Source organism: Monodon monoceros, unplaced genomic scaffold (assembly GCF_005190385.1).
Source record: "Monodon monoceros isolate NGI ecotype Baffin Bay Population unplaced genomic scaffold, NGI_Narwhal_1 Super_Scaffold_21, whole genome shotgun sequence".
NCBI lineage: Eukaryota > Metazoa > Chordata > Mammalia > Artiodactyla > Monodontidae > Monodon > Monodon monoceros.
Window position 1 is genome coordinate 160918286 of NW_021703778.1, and position 15971 is coordinate 160934256.

The following is a 15971-nucleotide window of genomic DNA, read 5'->3' on the forward strand; positions in this document are numbered from 1 at the left end:
CTGCCTTGGCAATCAAAGCTTAAGTCAGGCACTTGCATTACACAAAAGAAAAAACAAACAAACAAGAAACAACTGGCAGGATTTATACTGCAAAGGCCCTCCACAACTGGAACTATACAGACTAGGCACCCTCCTCGCATGGAGACTCTCCCCTCACTGTCAGCTTTGAAGGGTTGGGGTGAGATTTTATTGAGGGAGCTGAAGCTGGTCTGCTGGGTGGGCTATGAGGCAGGGCGGAGGCACTAGTCCATTGCTATTCATTTTGGACATCTTTCAGTGGTTTAGGGAAGCAGGTTCGCCTCATCTGGGCTCCATGAAGGATGTACGCTGCACAACTCTGGGGAGCACCAGTCCCATTGTGCAGTGCACAACCTACACTCCTGTATGTGGCAGCCTGATCTGGGAAGGAGAGGTGCCTGATTCAAGGCAAAACCAGCCCAACACAGATCCTGGCTCTGGGAACTGAAAGGCTGGTCTTGGTCCACTTTAGTGACCAATTCAATTTCAGATTGAACTAGCCCACACTGAGCTCCTATTATGTGCCAAGCTCATAGTAGGTGATTTTTCTCATTCAAGTCTCTCCATCTCCTAGTGTACTCTCTACTACATTTTGAATTGGAGGAAATTTAGTTGCCTTATTGATAGAATGACCACATTTATGTTCTCAGGGCAGACGGTTCATTTTCAAAACTCAAAAGTCAGTTTTTCTTTGTTTTTTTTTTTTTGCGGTACACTGGCCTCTCACTGTTGTGGCCTCTCCCTTTGCGGAGCACAGGCTCCGGACACGCAGGCTCAGCGGCCATGGCTCACGGGCCCAGCCGCTCCTTGGCATGTGGGATCTTCCCGGACCGGGGCACGAACCCGTGTCCCCTGCATCGGCAGGCGGACTCTCAACCACTGCGCCACCAGGGAAGCCCCAGAAGTCAGTTTTGTAGCCAGGTCTGGCATGCAATGTAGATTGCCTTTGTGCCTCTAAAGACAATTGAGATATTCAAATTGGTACTCAAGAGCCTTTCTGGGGCCCCGTGGATGTTTCTTCTCATACTGATGACCCACAGGCTTCCAAGCAATCACTCAAAGGGTCCCTGGGCATTTGGCTCTTAGCCGGGTTAAGAAGGGCCTGTGATTCTGGAAGGTTCTCCTGCATCAGGGGCTGGGCTGCCTGCTGGAGTGGCCTGTGGAACTAGAAAGGACCTGGGTCTTGGGTTCAACTCTTAGCTCTCTTACCTACCAGCTATGGGACTTGGATAAATTTCTTGCAGTCTCAGTTTTCTTACTGTGAGATGGAGATGATAATACATGCTGTATTATATCATGAGGTATACATGAAATAAAAGGCACTGTTTATTGAGTACCCACTGTGTACCAGATCTGCTCAGCCCTTGACATTTGTCAGCTCATATGACTTGTACCTGGCACAAAATCCCCACTATTTGCTGAATGAATGAATAAACACTTCCTCAGAGGGCCAGCTTCACGTGCAGGCCACCTGGGCACTTGCACAGGACCCCACACTTAGTTTAATGCTCTGCTGTTGCCATCTTGAAATGTTTCATACTTTTTGAACAAGGGACCCTGCTTTTTGTTAAGGTAAGAAGTAGATTTATTAATATCCTTTGTTGCAGGAAAATGGGGCACAAGAGGACGGTCAGGTCCCAGGTCTCGGGTGAGTTCCTGGGTCAGGCCACAAAATAAGGGTCCTTGGCTTCACGCAGGGAAAGAGGACCCTGCATTTTGATTTTGCACTGGGTCCTGCAAATCATGTAGCTGGTATTGCCTCTCCATAAACCCTGTGGGACATACCTAGTCTGCATTGTCATACCTATTCTACAGATGCATAAACTGAGGCACAGGGAGGCGAAACTACTTGCACAAAGTTTCCTAGCCTATAAAATGCAGAGCAGGGCCCCAGTGTGGACCTCCACTAAATGCAGTTCATTTCACTGAGGTGGTGGCCCTGTTGCTCTGGCCTCACGCCTGGGCTGGGCCTGGCAGTGGACAGGTTACAAATCCACAAATTGGAGTGGCCTTTCCTCCAGCTCTTAAAAGTCAGGGGTTTGGAGGATCTCACCAGTCTTTGGAAAAACTTCCAGTTTCTGACAAAGCAGTAAAAATGGCCTTCAGTCCGCCCACTCTCTTTCTGTCTTGTTCTGGAAGATGAGTGAGAGGTAAATGGTGGAGAAACAAGGAAGATGAACAAATGTCATGGAAAGTCAACAACATCTCCCTCACCAGTGTGGTCGAGGGGAGGAGGACACAGAAAAAGAAAGCCCCCCACCCCAGGCCTGGGGTCTCTGGATGGCTGTGTCCACAGCTCTCCAAACAGTGCTGAAAATGAAAACTGTGGGACAAGCTGGTCCCCACTGCCTAGAACAAAGGGAGGCTGGTGTGTCTTAGTCACTGCTAATTTCTGGCAAATTACTGGCCTTGGGAGCAGGACTGCTTGTAAAGTTCTCAGCTGCTCTGAGCTGAAGGCAATGTATTCAAAGGGAAATAAGGGCCACATCTGCTGAGGTGATGGGGAGACAGGGAGCCTCTTACAAGCTCATAAAGACGGTGCTGGAACCTTAGATGCACCTGCAACAGGCCTGGCACTCTCCTCAGCCCAGTTTTTATTCTTTTGGATTGGTTTGCAGAAGGATGCTCAGAAGGGTTTATGAGAACCTGGGACTGTGTGTATGGGTTCTTTAAAAAATAATAAAGTCCTCTACTACTCCCATGGCTGAGTGCATGTGATGAGGGAGTCGTGGGTGGGAGGAAATTGCAACTGGTTTTTTTCAGCCTGAGAGGGAGGGTGTTGGAACAGGTTCTGAAGGAGAGGAAATGCTCCGTTGTCTCTTAATTCCAATGCTGCTGGATTCACACACAACACTCCAGCAGCTCAGGTTGTAGGTGAGCGTTCAGGTTCACCAGTGTTCAGGAGCTTCGGGTTGTAGGTGAGCGTTCAGGTTCCCCAGCGTTCAGGAGCTTCAGGTTCCAGGTCTCAGGGCTGGAAACGCTGCGAGGGTAAAAGGAGAGAAGGAAGAGGAGATAATGCCTTTGCCTCCTTGGGCCTCAGTTTACCCTTCTGTAAAATGGGATCTGGGAGCCCAGACTAGAATGGAGCTTGAACATTCTGGATTATGAACCTAGAGAAAAGGGGCAGGCAGGAAGAGGAGGTTATTCATGAGCCCTAATATGTACATAGAACTTTACAGTTTATGAGCCTCTTTAAAGACATTGTCCATTTCTTCTTCTTCATTATCATCCTAGCAGACATACAGAAAAGGACATAAGCCAATGCAAAGTGTCATGGGTAATCCTAATTGTAATAAATTCGAAAGCAAACACCCATCTAGTGAACAACCCAGATCAAGACAGAATGAATGACAGAATGATGCCAGCAACACTAAGTGATCTTTCCCACTCACATCCCCTCCCATATACTACAGGCACTCATAGCTTTGCTTTTATGAAAATCATTTCTTTTTCTTTCTCTTTTGTTTTAGTTTTGCCACCGTGTATACATTCCTCAATGATAAAGTTTAGCCTTACCTGTTTTTGAACCGTATATAAATGGATTCATACAGGACATGTTATCTGTGTCAGCTTCTTTTACTCAAAATCGTGATTGTAACACTGGCCCACTTTTCCAGATGAAAAAAGGGAGCCTCGGAGAAGTTAAGTGACACATCAAAGGTCACATAACTAGTCCTGGCAAAGCTGGGCATGAAGCCACATCACCTGGTTACTCCGTTACCCAGATCAATCCGCTGGGGTTGCTAACGTCCGTTTCCAGCAATAGGGCAGAGTAGGTAATCCGAGAACAGAAGAGATGCCCTTACGGCTGAGCCAAGGTCACGGGCCCTAGAGAAGGAGCATCTGTGCTCTGCTCTTCTCTGGTGGGATCCCGTGCCTGGAGTAATTCTCCCATTGAGGATATAAACAGCGAGGGAGAGAGAATTCCCCAAAGGAAATGGGGGTGCTATTAGGAAGGGGTGACGCCAGACAGCCAACAACAACATGTGTCTTCTCCTTCTTTCTTTCCTAAATACAGCTCAATCCTTTAAAATTGTTCCTGTTTCACTTTTTTTTTCTCTATTGAAGCTTAGTTGATTTACAATGTTGTGTTAGTTTCAGGTGTAGAGCAAAGTGATTCAGTTATTTTTATATATATATATTCTTTTTCAGATTCTTTTCCCTTATAGGTTATTACAGGATATTGAATATAGTTCTCTGTGCTGTACAGTAAACCCTTGTTTATCTGTTTTTTTTTTTTTTTTTTTTTTTTTGCGGTTCATGGGCCTCACTGTTGCGGCGTCTCCCATTGCGGAGCACAGGCTCCGGACGCGCAGGCTCAGCGGCCATGGCTGACGGGCCTAGCCGCTCCGCGGCACGTGGGATCTTCCCGGACTGGGGCACGAACCCGTGTCCCCTGCATCGGCAGGCGGACTCTCAACCACTGCGCCACCAGGGAAGCCCTGTTTATCTGTTTTATACTCAGTAGTGTGTATCTGTTAAGCCCAAACTCCTAATTTATCCCTCCCCGCCCCTTTCCACTTTGGTAACCATAAATTTGTTTCTGTGTCTGTGAGTCTCTTTCTGTTTTGTAAACAAGTTCATTTGTAGCTTTTTAAAAAAAGATTCTACATATAAGTGATATCATATGATATTTGTCTTTCTCGGCTCCACTTCTTAATATATGAGTTAGGACAATTTATCAAAATAAACCCCTAAGTACCAGCGGGCAACAGTGAGCAATCTAAGCTAATGGAAACATAGATTTTTCTGAATTTCTTCTTCAAGAAAGCCTTGCATTTTCTCCTCATAGGCTTTGGCTCCTGAGGCTGACACAAACATAACATAAAATTGAGGCATTTTACAGCACCCGGATGCCCACAGGATTACATTTCCCAGCCCCTGCCTGGGCAGTTGTTCTTTCATGTTACCCCTGCCTTTGCTTGGTCCTTCAGGGTCATGCCTGATACCACTAAAGTCTTGAGAAATGCCCTCAGTTTCCAGCAGTGGCATAAAATGTTTCCTCATATTGTCTTAAGTGGGGCTCCTGGTGAGTCAGTTATATCTTAGGCTGCAGAGAGCCTCCTGGGTTTTCGGAAGATATCTGCAGCTGGGATGAGACTTTGGGGAAGGGGGGATTCTTGGCTGGAGAGGGGAGATGGTGAAGGAGGAGAAATGAATATCTGAAGAAATTGGGCTGTGGGTATTTGGGCATGGAAATGGGGGCAGGGCAGCTTAGAAACACAATACAGGGGTCACAGTGCTCAGGGAGGGAGTGTCAGGTGAAGACAGGGCCCTTGCACAGACCCTGGCCTGGGACGGCTCCTTCGAGGTGCTCATGACTGTGGCCCTTGATCCCTTCCAGGAAAGCACAGAACTATCTCCAGGAAGCCCCCAGCCTTGGGCAGAGGCATGAGCACTTGTCCAGGAGTCTGGGAGCACTCAGGATGTGCCCGGTCCTGTTGCACGCACGCTCCCGTGTTAATTCATTTGAGACTTACAAGGACCCTACACTTTTTACTGGCACCATTACTTTATCATAAAAGGGAACGTTACTGTTCCCTTTTGACAGACGAGGAAAATGAGGCACTGTGAGGTTAAATAACATGCTTGAGTAAACTAGTGGTGGAGCCAGGATTTGAACCTTGGTATCTGACTTGATTTTTTTTTAAATCTTAAAAAAATGAGGGGATGGGACCGGGCGACATCCATCGTCCCTCCCGGTCCACCATCACAATGGCTGATGGTCTTGTCTGCTAACTTTATTGTGGAGTCTGGGGTCACACAGCGCAACAGGACAAACCTTACGAAAAACAAGCAGCTTCGTAAAAGATGAGGCTGTCGGGCTAACCCGATTTCCTTCCTTGAGATCATGAGATTATAAGAGAACAGACGGGCTGGGGACACATCTTGCCCGTGGTTTGTGGAGAGCAGCTGTGAGCCAGCGGTCCCTTGAAGCTCCTCTGTGCTCTGGGTCTCTCTGAACGAATCCTGCCCTGCCTCACTCGTGCAGCTAATGCTGGATGGGGGGTCCTCACCTCCTCTGACCTCCCCACCTGCTACGCCAGCATGGTACCAACTTGTACTCACAGCCAGAAACGCCAGTGGCGGGGACTGAAGCTGGGCCTCTCTCATCCTTTCTCTGTGGGGTAACACTGGGTTGTCATAAAGTGGGGTCCACCTAGATAGAGTGGGGAATCTAAGACTTTCATTGGCCTGACTTGCTTGGGTGCCTGCTTAAGCAGAGAAGCAAAGATAAGCCACAGGGGGTGGCATTTAAGAGTCACCAGGTCGTTGTTAGAAACAAACTGGTCCTGAGAGTCAGAGGGGAGAGACGTTGGCCCCAGCTCTGGGGGGAAGCTCTGAGTGACAGTATCGGGGAACCCCTGCTACCCACTCCCTGGACAGATGAGCAGCCAGTCTTGGAGCAACTTGCCCAAGTTCACAGTGAGTAGTGGTGGAACTAAGATTCAAACGGGATCTCTCAAGGCCAAGTCTGGGGCCCCAGCCACTTAACCTTTTCTGCCTTCACATCTGGTACCAGCTCAGGAAACCATATGCTCCGGTCATATGGGCTCGACACCCAGGAGGCCCCACTGCGCTGCCAACAAACACGTGAACGTGAGTTTGTCCCATCTCTAAGGGAACCTCCAGTGATGACTCAGCACCTGCATTCTCTGAGTTCTTGGAGCTCCTCCATCCAGAAACAGAGAGTCTAGGAGTAACATGGCTGGCAGCTCTTGGAGTCGCTCCAGGCCAGGAGGGACACAGCCCGTCACGGGCCACCTTGGCAGCCTGTGCTGTCTCTCCAGGGAGTGGATTGATCCTGTGCTCTGCACTCTGTCAGTCCCCAGACACAGCGATACCACCAACCAACATTCATTACCCTTCACAGCAATCTAGTGAGGTTGATACATTACTGCACAACAGCATTTTACCGATGAGGAAACTGAGGCATAGGAAGGTTAATACCCTGCCTGTACTGGTTAAGTACAACTAGTCAGTGGGAAAGCCAGGATGGCAAACCCAGACAGCCTGGCTCCCAAGTCCATGCGCCCAATCACTGCACCCAGGTTATCCCTCCCTTCTCCTTTCTGGGGGAAATTCACTCAGCATCTCCTTTAAGAAGCTCCCCTCCTCAATTCCATGAGGTGGGGGGAAGGGAGGGGCTGGCTGTCAGCCACCATGCCCTACCCACAGGGCGGACCCAATGCCCAACCTGGGTCAATCAGATTCTCTAGGCACAGGACTCTTTGGCTGAGTGACAAAGACGCCTTGAGTCATCCTCACAGTGATGGCCCCCAAAAGCTCCTTTCTGACTGAGTTCTCTGGACCTGCCTTTGTTTCTTCAGCGTTTCTTTCACCACTGTGAGCTGTCCAGTTTCCTTCCAATAAATAGCATTTTTTCCCCTGCTTGTTAGCCAGAATTAGGTTCTACAGTTCAAGAACCCTATGGGTATAACCACTGCAGAAATGATTTTCTTTTCATTCCATATACATTTAGTAGGTGCCCAAACAGGCCTGCATTCAAATGTGAGCTCTGTACTTACTAGCTGTGTGATCCTGAGGAAGGGACTTCTCCAATCTGATCCTCACCCCTCTCATCTGATAAAGGAGGACATTACCTTGTAGAACAATTATACGGACAACATTCCAAGAAGAGGAAAACCCAGATGCAAAGGACTGGAAGTGAGCGAGTGTTTGCCTTTGACCACAGTGGCATGTGGCATTAATGGCCCTGTTCTACACCTCTCCCTGTGTCCATGCCCTTTGTCATGTGGCTTTGCAGTACCCTCCTTATTGTGGGTGGGAGGTACTTCCCTACCTCTTTACTCTGGGCTCGACTATGTGCTTTGGCCAATGGGATGATAGCAGATATGGCTCAAGCAGACACTTGATAAGGGCTTGCAGGACTGATTTTGCTTCCTCGTGCTACTACCATCACCTTCAGATGGACATACCCAGGTGAACCCACTGGCCTCAGGTGGAGGATGAGAGACACATGGAGCACAGCCATCCCCAGCTGAGCCTAGCCTAGATCCACGAGCTGCAGACTCATAAATTGGCCCAGCCAAGACCAGCAGAGCCAGTCAAGTTCAGCCTGGGTCAGCCACCCCCCAGCTGACTCACAGACATGTAAAAAAAAATCATTCATGATTGTTATCTTAAATGACTAAAATTTGGGATATTTTGTTATGTATCAATAATTAACTGGTACATAAACTGGTACCCAGAAGTGGGCATAAAACATATGTAACATTGGTTTTTGGGACTGGGTGGTGGGAATGAGTAAACTATTAGGGAAGGCTGAAAAAAAAGTAAGGAAATTGCTCTTGGAGGCTGGAAAAATGGCAATCCACATTATGTAATGCTGAATCCTTTAGGAAAACTGTTAGTAACTTGGGAGATAAAAAGTGTATCTAATGAACTCTTGGACTTAGGCAAAGAGATTTCTCAGCAGAGTATTGAAAGCATCAGTTGGCTTTTATGACTGTGTTTGATAAGGTACTACAAAAAAGAGACAAGCTCATAAAATAACTGCCTAGTTTGCAAGTAGTATTAGAAGGATGATAGAGAAGGTAGAGTCTGTTCTGTTGCTGTGGCTTCTGGCACATGCAGTAGGATGGAATCAAAGACAAAGGGAACCCACAAAGTTTTTAGACAGAGTTATATTGACAAAACGACTCATAGCCTGAATTAAAAGAGATGGAAATTGTTCAAAATATAAAAAGACCTCTGGGTAGGAAGCAGTTTCAAAAGATTGCTTAAAGGCTGTATTTTATAATGCCTTCAGAAGTAGCCAGAGATGGTGATAGAAAAGGAAGGACATCTCAGAGGCTGGAGCAAGAGCCATAGAGAACAATGGGGAGAGAACCTTTCTTAGAATGCAGATCTTGGAGCCTTTCGGCTGGAACCGCCATCTTCCAGTAATTTGTCAAAATGACCAACGCAAAGGGAAAGAGGAGGGACACCTGCTACATGTTCTCTAGGCCTTTTAGAAAACATGGAGTTGTTCCTTTGGCCACATACATGTGAATCTACAAGAAAGGTGATATTGTATGTATCAAGGGAATGGGCACTTTTCAAAAAGGAATGCCCCACAAATGTTGTCATGGCAAAACTGGAAGAGTCTACAGTGTTATGCAGCATGGTGTTGGCACTGTTGTAAACAACCAAGTGAAGGGCAAGATTCTTGCCAAGAGAATTAATGTGCATATTGAGCTTTTGAGCACTCTAAGACCCGAGACAGCTTCCTGAAATGTGTGAAGGAAAATGATCAGAAAAAGAAGGAAGCCAAAAAGAAAGGGACTTGGGTTCAGCTGAAGCACCAGCAAGCTCCACCCAGAGAAGCACACTTTGTGAGAACCAATGGAAAGGAGCCTGAACTGTTGGAGCCCATTCCCTAGGAACTCATGGCATGATGGGTGTAAAGAAAATAAGGGACCTGGACTGTACAAGTGTTTCTCTTAATTGAGTAGAAGTGTTGTGTCCCCTCCCCCAAAGAACTATTTAAAGCACATTTTAATTGTGTCCAGATTCAGTGGATGATGTCTTTACTTTTCAAATTTAGTAGTTTTTCTTCCTGAAAGATGTGAGGTAGTTTGCTGTGCAATATACTCCACTGGTTAATAAACTGCCAATTATAATTTATATATATATTAAAAAAAGAATGCAGATCTTGGAGCTAATCAAGGAATGTTACCTATCCCCAAGGTTGTGGTAGCTGGAAACGTTTTCCCAGCAGGATTTCAGAATTGCTATGGACCAGTGACTGGTATGGACCTCCTTCTTCCCCTGTTTGAATAGGAATGTTTATTGCAGATGTCCTGTCCCTAGCTTACCATTATATGTTGGAGGTATGGGAGATGGATAACTTGCCCAGAGGTCTTGGATCAAAAGGAGCTGTATCTGGACCTGATGTAGATCATGAGAAAGTAGATTTTGAGCTTGATGCCACCGGCTGTTTCTCAGTCTTGCAATGGGAGTGATTGATTTTTGCATGTGGGAAGGATCTGAATAATTGAGGTTGAGTGTAGGGTGCAATCGATTGATTGCCTTAATGGACCCAATTCTTCACCCCTGCTGTATCCACATCATTTGCCATGTAAATTGGCAGTGCCCTCTTACTGTGGGGAGGAAGCACTTCCCTACCCCTTGACTCTGGGCTCCTATATGACTTGCTTTGGCCAATGGGATATTAGCAGAGCTGACACAAGCAGAGTCTTGACAAATGCTTACCTGATGGGGTTCGCCCCCTTGCACCTCTGACATCACCATCAGAAGGCTGTGCTCAGGCCAGCCTAGTGATCCATGGAGGAGGATGAAAGACACATGTGGCAGAGCCTCTCCCAAGCTGGGCAACTGCAGACTTATGTGTGAGTTCACTCAAGACCCACAGAACCATCCAGCCAACTCCAGTCAATCCACAGAGACATGAAAAATAATATGATTGCTGTTTAGAGCTTCAGAGATTTGCAGCGATATTTTTATGCAGCAGTAGATATCTGATATAGCAACAACGTGGAGTTTATCTCCACGGGAGGCTGCTAGCCACACATGAAGACCAAATGAACCCCTTCCCTTGTAAGACTTCTCCAATACTAATCATGATAACAATAACAAAAGCTATCACTTACTGAACTCTTATTTCCAGTTCCTGTGAGAAGGGCTATATGCATCATCTCGCTGAATTCTTACAACAGCCCTGAGGGTTGGTTATGATTATTTCCATTTTATAGATTAAAAAAACCCAAAAAACCCCCCGAGGCTCAGAGAGGTTAAGAAAGCAGGCTGAGGTCACACAGATAGTAAGTAGTACAGTTTGGACTCAACCTCAAGCTAGTCTAACTCCAAAAGCTATGCCATCTAGTCAGGCACAGACACTGTAGTGAATGGGGTTGGTTTCAGGCCTCTATTCTCCAGGCTGCCCTATGGATCACACAGCATTTGTTTGTTTTGTTTTCCCAACAGACTTTAATGTAAGAAATTATTTGAACAGGTGTTGGAGAATTGAAGAAGTGAAACGGGGGATATGAGTGTAACACAGAGGTAGAAGCCACAGCTGTCATCACCCCTAAATCAGGGAACAGAGGGAAGAGGTGGAGTTATCAGAACTTTGCAGCTGGGACTCCATTTACTGGGGAGGAGCCCTGTCTGGCAGGTGCTGGTGCCTCTGATGGGCAGAGCTCATTTCTGACGTGTGAACCATGTCAAGGGCGTCAAGGAACATAGCTGGCCGGTTGGGGAAGGACTGGGTTATCCAGTCTGGAACCCACTTTGTTCCAGACATAAAGAAGACACCCAAGGAGAAGGAACGACACCAGGGAGAAAATGGGGCTTGGATTAGGCATCAGAAGATGGGGATAACTGAAGAAGACATCTAAGGGAAGGAGTCACTCACCCAAGGTCCTGGGGCTAGGATGGGGGCAGGGCTGAGACTGAACACAGATCCAGGTGTGCACACTTCCCACACTGCCCTGGGGAGGGATGCACCCCTGGAACTTCCTGCCAAGGCTCCAAGCATGGGCTTGTCCACCCTCTGACATGATGATAGTGGTCATGTGTGCTGGGGAGGGCAAGTGACAGTGGCCCTCTGAGTTGGAGTATGGGGGCCACAAGCATGGCCTTTGCAGCCAGATGGTCTGGGACCTAATCCTCCCCTCTGCCACCTAGTAGCCATGTGACCTCAGGCAAGTCACTTAACCTCTTTTATTTTTAAACTTTTTATGTCAAGAGAATTTTAGATTTACAAAAGACTTGCAAAGAGAGTTCCCACATACTCTTCACCCAGCTGCCCCTGATGTTAACATCTTACATTCATCCCAAGGAAGAAAGGAACACTGGTACATTACTGTTAACTGAGCTCCAGACTTTATTCAGATATCTCCAGTTTTTCCACCAATGTCCTTTCTCTGTTCTGGGACCTAATCCAGGATACCATGTCACACTTAGACTTCTCCTCTCTTTGCTTCAGTTTCCTCATCTGTAAAATGGGGTGATGGTCACGATGGCACCTATTCCCTTGTCCTCTTGTGAGGATCAAGTGATGGGTCACTGATGCATAGCACTTAGGTGGTGCCTGGGAACGGCTGTATAAGTGTAGGTCATGATTATAACGCTTAAGACCAGTGACACCTTTTCCTGCCTTCTGGGAGCGTACCCTGGAATGCCGGCCGGAGCCCCTACCACTCACTCAGGACTCAGGTTCCTTTGGAAACCCCTGGCAGTTAGGTGGGTGACAGCAAATCCCAGATACCATCACTGAGACCCAAGTGGTGTAAATCCACACCATCCAAATCCAGCAGCTGCACTCTTCATCCCGAGCTCACTGCCCCGCAATGATCAATTCTGCAGGAATTTCACAGGTTCAGCATTTGAGGCGTCCCACACATACTGTGGGAAGAGGGATCGGGACACAGAGCTGTCTCAGAAATAGGAGAAAGAGGAGCAAAAATAGGAACCCAGGGAGAGGGTGGGCAGCAGAGCATCATCTGGGCCAGCCTGAGACCCTCCTTTTCAAGTCACAATGCCACCCGCTAGCCCTCGCTGAGTGCCCGGTGCTGGCCAGGCTCTGGGAGGACAGCATGACAGCGGGCGCACATGAAGGTGCCGTCCGAGGCCACCTTCTGGGAGCCTCCCGCTGCCTCTGGGTTCTTGAGGCATCCTCCAGGGAAGGCCCTGATGGCCTGGTTGGGCATTTCTGCAGAAGCATCATCTGGGTAGAAGTAAAGGGGTGGGGAGGGGAGCAGAGAGGAGATAACGCGTGGCCAAGGCAAGGGGCGATGTGGCGGACTGGAGGGAGAAGCGGGCGTATGCGATTCTCCGTGAGCTAGGCTGTATGTTCAAATGTGGACAAGTGTTTGCCCAGGGGCACCAAGCCTGAGGGGAGCCCAGCAGGAGAACAGCGCGGAGAGGGCTCGGCCTGCCCGGGAAATTGTTGCATGGCTCTGCATTATGCTGGGAAAAATAGGGAGTCTGGGTTTGTGACGACCAAGGGAAGAAGACCGGAAGCTGCCATGCATCACGCCTGCTGTGGGCCCTGAGGCTGACCTCCGCTGTCAGCCACCCTCCCTTCTAGCTACCCCGGAGTAGGGGTTACAGAGGCTCAGAGAAATCAGCTGATTTGCCCACGGACACATGGCTACTAATTGGGAGGGGTGGGTGTCTCATACAGTGTCCTGCTCTGAGGAGGGTGAGCTGCTTAGGACTCTCAGGGTGGAGGTAGGGGACTTCTGCACCAGGCTGGCCTCCCAGCTCGCAGCTCCACCTGCCGTCATTCCTGGCTCTGATGCAGCTCATGGGCTCTGGAGCTCACGCCTAGCCGTGGAGGCAGCCGGGAAAGTCAACCCACGGCCTTGGGGGTTTTAAGACAAGCACCAAAAAAATACTAGGAGGGCAGAGAGAAGCCAGCACTTCATTTAAACTGCAGTGGCTGTGTAGAGGCACATTCAGGCAAAACTTCAAAGAACTAGACTGAGAAAGGTCTTGAGGAACAGGAAACAGGCTAACAGGTAGAGGGAAGAGCAATGGTGTTTGCTGCCGACTGCACTGATGGCCCCAGGGACTGGCCCACGCTCTCTGCCATGAGATCTTGCGGCTCCTTCCCACCTCCGATCTGGGACGCCCTTGGTACTTGCTTTGGCTGATAGAATGCAGCAGAAGTGTGCCAGTCCTGAGCCCAAGCCATAAGAGGACTCGCATGCTGCCACCCACTCTCTTGGACTCCAGCCTCCTCTGTGGGAAGAGCCTGGGCTAGCCTCTTGGGGGATGAGACACCTCATGGAGCAGAGGCAAGTCACCCAGTTGTCCCAGATGAGGCCCTGGCATGTGAAAGAGCCCAGCCCACAGCTCTTCTGCCTGCTGACACATGAGTGAAACAGTTAAGACAAAAGAACTGCCTCGCTGACCCCCAGACTCAGAGGCTAAACAAATGCATACTCGTAAGCATGGGTTTTGTGGTTTGTTACACAGCATTGCTGTGAAATAGAGAACTGATACAGTGTTCAATACAGGGAATGGGAAGACAAGGCTTGGAGGTGGGAGAGTGTGGGGTACCTTGGGATGGTGAGTAGTCCAGAATTTCTGTTTCAAAGGGAGAGGTGGAGGTAGCCCCAAAGTATTATCCAGCCAGGGGCCCTGGAACCTCCAGGGCAGCTGACCTGGCCAGCTGTTGAATGATGGATCAAGTGAGTATCTGATTGCCTGGCTGACTGGCCACCAGCCTGACTGCTATCTGATGAGCTGACCAGTTGAATGCCTGCCAGGTTCACAGACCAATAGGCCAGCCTGATGGGATGTTTCCTCAGCCTGTTTTTTCTTATTGATATTTGCCAGTGGCCAGGCCTTTGGAACACCTATCACAAGACTGCTTCCTGGCAGATCCTGCTCACTGGTGACTTTTGCACCTCCCTTGTGCCCTCTATTATGGACTGAATGTTTGTGTCCCCTTCAAATTCATGCACTGGAATCCTAACCCCCAATGTGATGGTGTTAGGAGGTGGAGGCCTTTGGGAAGTGATTAGGTCATGAGGGTGGAGCCCTCATGAATGGGATTAGTGCCCTTTTAAAAGAGACCCAAAGAGCTCTCTCTCCATCTCTGCCACATAGGAATACAATGAGAACTTGGCTGTCTGCAACTCAGAAGAGGGCCGTCACCAGAACCCAACCATGCTGGCACCCTGATCTCAGACTTCCAGCCTCTAGGACTGTGAGAAATAAATGTCTCTCGTCTATAAGTCACCTGGTCTGTGGCATTCTCTTACACAGCCTGAGTGAACTAACACACCTTCTGAGCATTCATTGCATCGATGGCCACATGGGGTTGGTCATGTCTACTGTTCTAGTTGTTAGAGGGGAGGAGGCCTTACAGGAGATGCTGATGACGGAGGGGGGTAGAGTTAGGACAAGTAAGGTCGAGGGGGTCTTAGATGTGCCCCCCTCCTCTGCTGGTGCTGGAGCTGAAATGTGCCCCTGAAACCCTCTAGTCTAACCTCTTATTATGGAATAGGGAGCCTGAGACAGAGAAGGCAAACAGCTTGTCCTTGGTCACACAGCAAGTTCACAGCAGGGCTCAGACTGGAACCCCATGCCAATGGTCCCACCACACTGCCCAGCACTGCCTTGCCTCCCCATAATCTCCCCTTGCTGCCAGAGCCAAGCTCCCCCTTCACCCCTTCTTCTGCCCCTCTCTGAGGGGGAGGGGAGTAGAGCCACACAGAACAATCTGGCATCATGGCTGGGTGGATGGATGGTCAGCACCTCATGCCAGCTCAGGACCCCCGAGTGCCCCTCCCTGTAACTACAGTCATCAGTCATTCTCCTTGTCCTTTTCCTGTACCTGGTCTCTCCCCACCAACCCCCACTTCTGTCTGGGGGCTGCTCAGAAGGCCTGGGGGCAGGGTTCCCAGCCTGCCCCTCAGAGAAGAAAGGGAGACCTTCCAGCCTGTCCTGCCCCTTTCCTTTTTGTTAAAGAGTCCCTAGTCAGCTAGGTTCACAGCAAGGGCACAGTGATGGGGGTGAGGGCAGTGGAGGTTGTGGGCATCGGGTGGTGGAGAAGGAGACCTGTGGGTGTGGAAAGAGCCTGAGCTGGGAATCTGGAGAGCCATCCTCAGTCCTTGCACTGCCTCAAGAGGGCTCAGTATCTTCACTTATCAAGTGGGGGGTGAGGAGTCTAAGGGAACTCTGAGATCCTGTCCAGATCCCCAGCCTGCAGTTTTTGTGTTACCCCCTGAAGATCTGCATCTGAGAAGGGAAGGAGGCTACCTGTGTGTGTGTCGGGGTGGGGGTGGGGCTTACTGCATGCCAGGAGTCCTTTGAATCTGCCGTGTGGGTGTGACCCCCAGGACCTCGAGGGAGGCCCAGAGAGGCTCCAAGACCATGCCTAAGTTCCATAGCTGTTAAGAGGCCAAGGTCATTCTGGGACTGGAACCCACGTCTCAGGCCCTGTGAGGGTGCTCTGTGTGACAGAGACAGAG

At 49.1% G+C, this 15971-nt stretch overlaps 1 pseudogene; it reads left to right on the forward strand.

Annotated features, from left to right (window-relative positions):
• The first annotated feature begins 8934 nt into the window (after positions 1 to 8934).
• Positions 8935 to 9419, forward strand: LOC114905200 (annotated as a pseudogene).
• Positions 9420 to 15971: the final 6552 nt, after the last annotated feature.